The sequence below is a fragment of the Odocoileus virginianus genome, chromosome 23, assembly GCF_023699985.2.
Source record: "Odocoileus virginianus isolate 20LAN1187 ecotype Illinois chromosome 23, Ovbor_1.2, whole genome shotgun sequence".
NCBI lineage: Eukaryota > Metazoa > Chordata > Mammalia > Artiodactyla > Cervidae > Odocoileus > Odocoileus virginianus.
In genome coordinates, this window is record NC_069696.1 from 53,031,049 (window position 1) to 53,037,938 (window position 6,890).

Consider the following 6,890-nt stretch of genomic DNA (forward strand, 5'->3'; position numbering starts at 1 on the left):
GGCAGGAGGAGAAGGGGATGACAGAGGATGAGACGGTTGGATGGCATCACTGACTCAATGGACATGGGTTTGGGTGGACTCCGGGAGTTGGTGATAGACAGGGAGGCCTGGTGTGCTGCGATTCATAGGGTTGCAAAGAGTTGGACATGATTGAGCGACTGAACTGAACTGAATATTAATAAAATTCTACTTGATTTATTATTATAGATTATAAAAGCATATAAACACATTAGAAGTCATTTGGATGATAAAAAGGATGGGAAAATCTATTATCTCACCAGACTGGAATATCAGCTTCTAGATAGCCTGTTTAAATATGATTAAGAACTTTTCAAGAAATTCAAGTATAAGTTGACACCTTTCTAATATTTGGCTGGACTATTAACCCCCTGAGGGCAGGATCATGTCCATTTGTCCACTGCTGTATCCTCATCAGTGAAGTATGCTGAATGAATGAATGAAGATTGGGGAGAAGGCAGAACAAGAGAGCTAGGGGAGGCCTGGGCTGGGGTACCTGCTAGTCTGGGAGTGTGGCAGGCCTAGTTTCCCCACACTGCTGCTGGGCCAGGTGGGGAACAGAGCACGGTCAGTCTCCCTCCTGATTCATCATCCTTAGCAGCATCCTTGCTGCTTCCAGCCCCATATCATTCCCTGTCTCTGATTAGAAGTGCCCTTCCTCACTCCCACTGCTTCCCTTCTGTGGGATTTAAGACCTTGCTGGGGCCTATCTGGGGTTTTAGATCAGTTGAGACTCAGAGAGCCTTGGACCTTGTCTCTCTCTAAATTGCTACTAATTTACAGCAGCAGGCTCCAGACTGCTGGTTCTAGAGATGGGAGACTGTGCTCTGTACATCATCACATCAGGACTGTTGCTTAGCCTTTCATGCACTGGCACGACTGTAGTGGTTACTAAAATACTGACATGCACTGAGCAGCTAATGTGTTAACACCTGGCACAGGGGTGGGGGACCTCCAGCAGAGTGTCCAAGGTCAGTGCCTCGCTCTGAAATGTATTGAAAACCACCCTTTATTGTCCTTGAAATGTAACCCAATGCATGGCACCTTACTCTACATATGAACAAATACATGAATGAATGAGTGAATGAATGAATGAGAGGATATCAGTAACAGCTGTTCCAGAAATCTGTGTGGCATGATGGAGCTCTCCATCAACTGTTTTCTGAAAAAGCAGGTATTCCTTCCAAGCGGCAGAGCAGTCTGAGTACATCTTAACCAGCATTTTCAACTGCTTTCAGAAGTCAAGCTCACCCTCATACTTGCACCTGGACTTTTATATAACACACTTCAATCACCTATTGGGGCAACTGTCAGAAAAGCTTTCTGTTGTGAATAACACATCCGGAACACAAGCCATATTTTGCTTTACATACTTAAGTCAAGAATCGGTCCCTGGCTGAACATAATGAAGGTCATTTGTTCTGGAAAAAGCAATTCAGAAAAACATATCACCTAAAACGCTAGAGTAGTCCACTCAGAACTCTTTCCTCTGACAGGCCATGAAAGATACTTGGGCTTAAGAGCTATTGGGGGGTGGGGGAGATTAGAGGTGCTCTAATTTCCCATAATGGCATCTTCTAAGAAGTTTGTCTGCTCACTGTAACCATTTGCTTCTTCAATGTGTGATTGGCTCTGTCTGGGAAGTAACGAATGCTCCTTTTAAGAGTCTCGCAGCCCCCATTAGAGCCAGTTTGGAAGTGGCTTCCACAATTCCTAGCCAAGTTGAAGGCACTTCTTCAATCAGTGGGTAAAAAAAGAGAGACACTCCTCACACTTCAGAAGTTGACCTCATTACTTGTCACCCATCTCTGTAGTTTGAGGTGAAGGGCAGCCATTTTGATTTCACATAGGGATTTCACACACAGTGACTAGGAATAGGGGAAGAGACTCCCAAAAGTTGCTCTCTCCTTTCACCTTGGCACTTTTCTTTCAGATTTAACAATGAAATCACTCCTTCTGTTTGAGCTATGGTTTTCACAACTCAAGCCTAAAGCCAGAGAGAGAGCCGTGTGGCCTCAGATTGGGTTCAGAGATTCTTATGGCTCTTCCTCTGAGCCCTGGTAGTGGGTAGGGAGGGAAAATTTCAGCCCTCACTGCCGTGGGGACACAACTGTTCTCACATCCTTTAGGAGTGTGTTTCTTCAGGCACGTCTCTGGCCAAAACCCGGAGCTGAACACAAGCCCTTGCCTGGTCATGGGAAGCAGCAATTTGGCCACTTTCAACTTTTGTTCAAAGCCTCCTAAAAGGGAGCCGCCCTGTCCCACACGGGACTTCAGGGAAGCCGTGCCCTCCCCAGAAATGACAAATGGAAAAGACAGAACAGACTCCAGCCAGGCCAGGATACGGTCTCTGGAAAGAGGTTGTTTTTGTCTCCAGTGCCATAGAAAACACATCCTCTTACTTATTAAGTAGGGAAACAGCACAATCACACATGCTGGAGGTTACCAAGGTGAACAGAATCCGAGATTAAAATCTGCCAGCCCAGTGGTGCATGGAAGCATGGAAGGCCCAGAGAGGAAACCTAGTTCACTATTGGTAAATTTTTTGGGATGCTGTTTATGTTTGAACTTTTCTCTGTTTTCCTGTAGAAACTTCCGTACCCTCTTCCTGTGTCCCTACAAAAGGCTGGGACAATGCAGTCCCAGCGCTCCTGTAGGACACGGGCGGGGTCCCACCTTCCTCCTTCCTGGAGGGATATCCTCTCCTATAGAAGAGGTAAGAATGTAAGGTTCATGTGAAAATGTGATTATACGCCTTATCTCAGTCATTTCGTGATTTGCTCTTCGGCGACAATAAGTCAGCCTGGCCACGTTCACAATAGAGGTGGCCCCAGTTCCTAGTTTTGGCTCCTGCTGTTTTCTCAGCTGAAGAGGGCAAACGGCTGTTAAAAAACGCGGCTTGTTTTCCAGGATCTTATCGAGAGTTCATGTCTAAGGCCAGAAAAAGAAGGGAGGGCTCCAATTTTTTTTTTTTTTTCCTCTCTCCTCATTGTTTTCAACTGAATTGGCAGGAAATGGGAGTCCTCTACCTGTCCCTCTGGGGAGCAAAATTGATTTGATTCCATTTTTCAGATGTATCCGCTACCACCAGAAATTGGGGACATTTCCGCTCACCCCCAAAAGAATGTGTCCTGCATTTACACAAATGACATCTTTCAAAACTGAAAAGGAATCACACTTCCATGGGGAGTTTTGGGCTTGATGGTTGCCACAAATTGCCTCCCAGCATCTCAGATTTGTTTTATTTTCTCATCTCTCCCTTGATAAAGTGACTTTTGGGGCTGTGAACCTTGACTGACGTGTGTGTGTGTGTGTGTGTGTGTGTGTGTGTGTGTGTGTGCGCGTACCGTGAATGGCATAGACACTAAGAGAACTGCAATCCTTCACACAGGGTTCACGACAGTTAAAACAGTTCATGCATGACACAGGGGTTGACATAGAATTCAGACAGAAGATTAGTCAGTTTCTTAGGAATCAAGGTATGTTTGAAACTGACCCAGTATTTTCCATTTAACCCAGTTCAACCAATTTGGTCAATCTGGTTAAGATTCAAAATTCATCTAGATGCTTTATTTCCTATAAAATCAACCTCAGATAATTATATTTTGAGGGAATTGGTTGTTTTACTGCCTACAAACTTTAAACATAGGAATTATATAAACCACAGTATTGCATAAACAGAAGAATCTTTCCCTTCAATGTCAACTTGGTGCTGAGACTCAGAACTTGGACAGTTACTAGATGGAATCATGAAACAATCAGATTTAACTCCTCTCAAGAGAACAGAAACCAGAACAGGCAATTTGATTCCACATCGTCCCTATCCAGAGCCCTACGTCTGACCAAAGAGATTCTGGCCCCAACCAGTCTTGTCCTGGAACTCCCAGCTCCTCCCACGTACTGCTCAGCCTGACTTGTTTGTGGCACCTCTTCTGCCATGTGGGCCTTCCCTGGTGAATCGTTGGTAAAGAACCCACCTGCAGTGCAGGAGACCCAGGTTCAATTCCTGGGTGGGGAAGATCCCCTGGAGAAGGAAATGGCAACCCACTCCAGTATTCTTGCCTGGAGAATCCCATGGACAGAGCAGCCTGGCAGGCTACAGTGCATGAAGTCTCAGAGAGTCAGACATGACTGCGCGACTCAACCACCTTCTGCTATGTGAGGATATTTGCAGGTAGGGAGGAACTTTCCTGACTATCTTCCTGTGGGTCCCAGGTGACCCACGGGGCAGTGCTCATCCTGGGGTTCCCAACTTTTGTTTCAGACACAGAAGTCCAATTGACCAGCCCAGAGTTACCCCGGGTAGTTTTTCTATCCAAGTGAGGCAAGCAACTTGAGATCAGTCTCCAATGAATTAGATTTGTGGGAGAAAAATACTTAACATCCTTGTATTGTATTGACCAATACTTTTCCTCAACCCCCACATTTCCACTCTCTCCTTGGTGCTTCCCTCATGTCCCTACTCCCTTTGAAGCAGTTGGGCTCTTCTGTGTTGACTCCCTCAGAGAAACGATGTTACAATGGAAAAAGAGCCAGGGAAAAGATTGTTCCTGACTTTGGAGTTTCAGAAGCTTATGTAGGCCATTAGGGAAATGGAAAAGACCCACAGAAAGGACAAAACATTGGCAGAAATACCATGAATGAGAACAAAATTCCTCCCCAGCCCTACCCAATGAGGTCTAAGAACTGGGGAGAACCCAGTGAGAAAGAAAAATTGGTGGGGTCTGGGGCAAGAGCTCCAGATCTGAAGGGACTCTGTAGGCATGAGAAGAAACGGACTCCACAGACCACCCATTGTCCACTCACGTGACCCTATGTGTCACCCATGCTTGGGGCTACACTAGTCACCTTGTCCTTTGCCGCAGTGAGAATGTCTTGCTGACTGTTTAGCAGGAATAACAGTGGACTAGGCCCCCAAACTTGGCTGTGTTGCTACAGCTGGACTTAGGCCATGTGATCAACCCAACACACAGGGTACTCTGAAGCCCCCAAGGAGGACGGAGCCCTCGGGTACCTGACAAGGTCTCTCTGTGGAATGAAAAGTCCCTTGTGTCTACAACTGAAGGCTGAAGAAATACAGCTCAAGATTTTCCCTGAGCAAAAACCATGGTTAAGCCTCTCAAGTCCTCTCAACTACATGTCTCTCTAGTTCTTCGAAAGGAAACCACATTGCTCTTTCATGTTGAAGAGTTTTGGGCAGTTTCCCCCAGAGCTGGTCCAGTGGTCTATTTGGATGATTCTACTCTGTCTTCCATTCCACGTCTCTGAGCTAATCTTGACCTTGATCCGGGATAACTGCCTGGTTTTCCAGGTTCTCACAGCCCTCACCACAGAAGCCTGCCCTCCCAGTTCCCAGGCCAGGGTGTGTGCAGTTTTCATCTCTTCCACTTCACTGGGGTGTCAGTCCCAATGCCAGCAACCTTTTCTTCTCATGGGCATATCAGTCGCATACCTAGAGGTTCCCTAACTTCTGTGACCCTCAACTCCACCACACCTCATCTTCCCTAAGACGGAGCGAGTTACACACAAAACCGAGTCCTCAGGCCATACCATAAGCACCAGAGAGTGGTGGTCATACCCAGGATGAGTCAAGGTTCTACACTAACAGAACCAGGTTGGGCCAGTGGCCGGCCTGGATCCCCTCTTATCAGTGTGAGTTCTTTCTTCACTCTTCCCTCCTGTGTGCCTGGCATGGTCAGGTCATCCTAGGCAAAGCATACGCTCCACTTCACTAGGGGCAGGGCAGTAGGTGGCTCCAGACCCTGAGGAAAGGATTCTCCTATAATCCAGAGGTAAGGCCCAAAGGGCCACAGAATGAACCTGTGGGAAAGTACCAATAGCTGAGGTTTAAAGCTAAAGAAAAGGTGCGGGCCAACCAGATAATTCTTCAATAATAGTTTTCTGATCATGTCTACACTGAAAAGATGAACACAAAAAAACATAAAGTGGAAGGAACATCTCTGGCTTATGTCACATACTTAGCACATTGTTCATTTTCATCTTTGTACTTTCCCCTGCCCATCCCTGCTTCACAGAGGTGACGGATTAATTAAGGTAGATAAAGTGTTCTACAGGTTTCAGATGAATGTTCTTATAAAACTGCAAGAATGCGCACCATTACTGACCCTAATTAGCCTGAAGGCAAGTGAGTACTAACTAGAGTTAAAGGAATATTGGTGTATGTTTCAAAGCTCCCACTACCCAAGGGGAAGACATGCCCCATGAAAGAAGATTTTTCGTGGTGAAATTATAAAAGTATTCAGAGTGAGAGAAAAAAGGAAAGAGGTAAACATCAAACATCGAGGGATTATGAGTGACCATGAAAGCAGACTAGTTAACAAAAACAAAGTAGGCCCTCCACCAAAGTGACAGCATAACTGATTTTTAATGTAAGATTTTTCAGGTCAAGTCTATATTAAAGAATCTGTCAGCTCTGTGAACTTTCATTGTGGTGCCATTTCTCTGAATTGAATGCTGGCTGAAATTAATGGGGCATGGGTTAGGGGTGGAAAGCTTTCAATAAAACACAGAAATTTTTGAGGTAAATTATGGTAGCTAGGAGTTTGTGGTTGGGGGAAGGGAATGTTCTAGAACATTTCTTATATCAATTGCCCTAGCAATCATACACTACCTGATTTCTCATCTTCGGTGAGTGCAGTCATTTAACCTTTTTGTGCCTCAATTTCCTCATTTGTAGAAAGGGGAAAATGTTGACCTTATAAAGTTGGTGTGAGGAAAGATGAATTAATAGATGAAAAGCACTGGTATGGAAAATAATACTAAAGGAGTTACTATCATTACTATGATTATCATTGCTGTAATTGTACTCTGCCCTTGGACAGAGAATCTACTGGAGACTGAGTAGGCCTTAT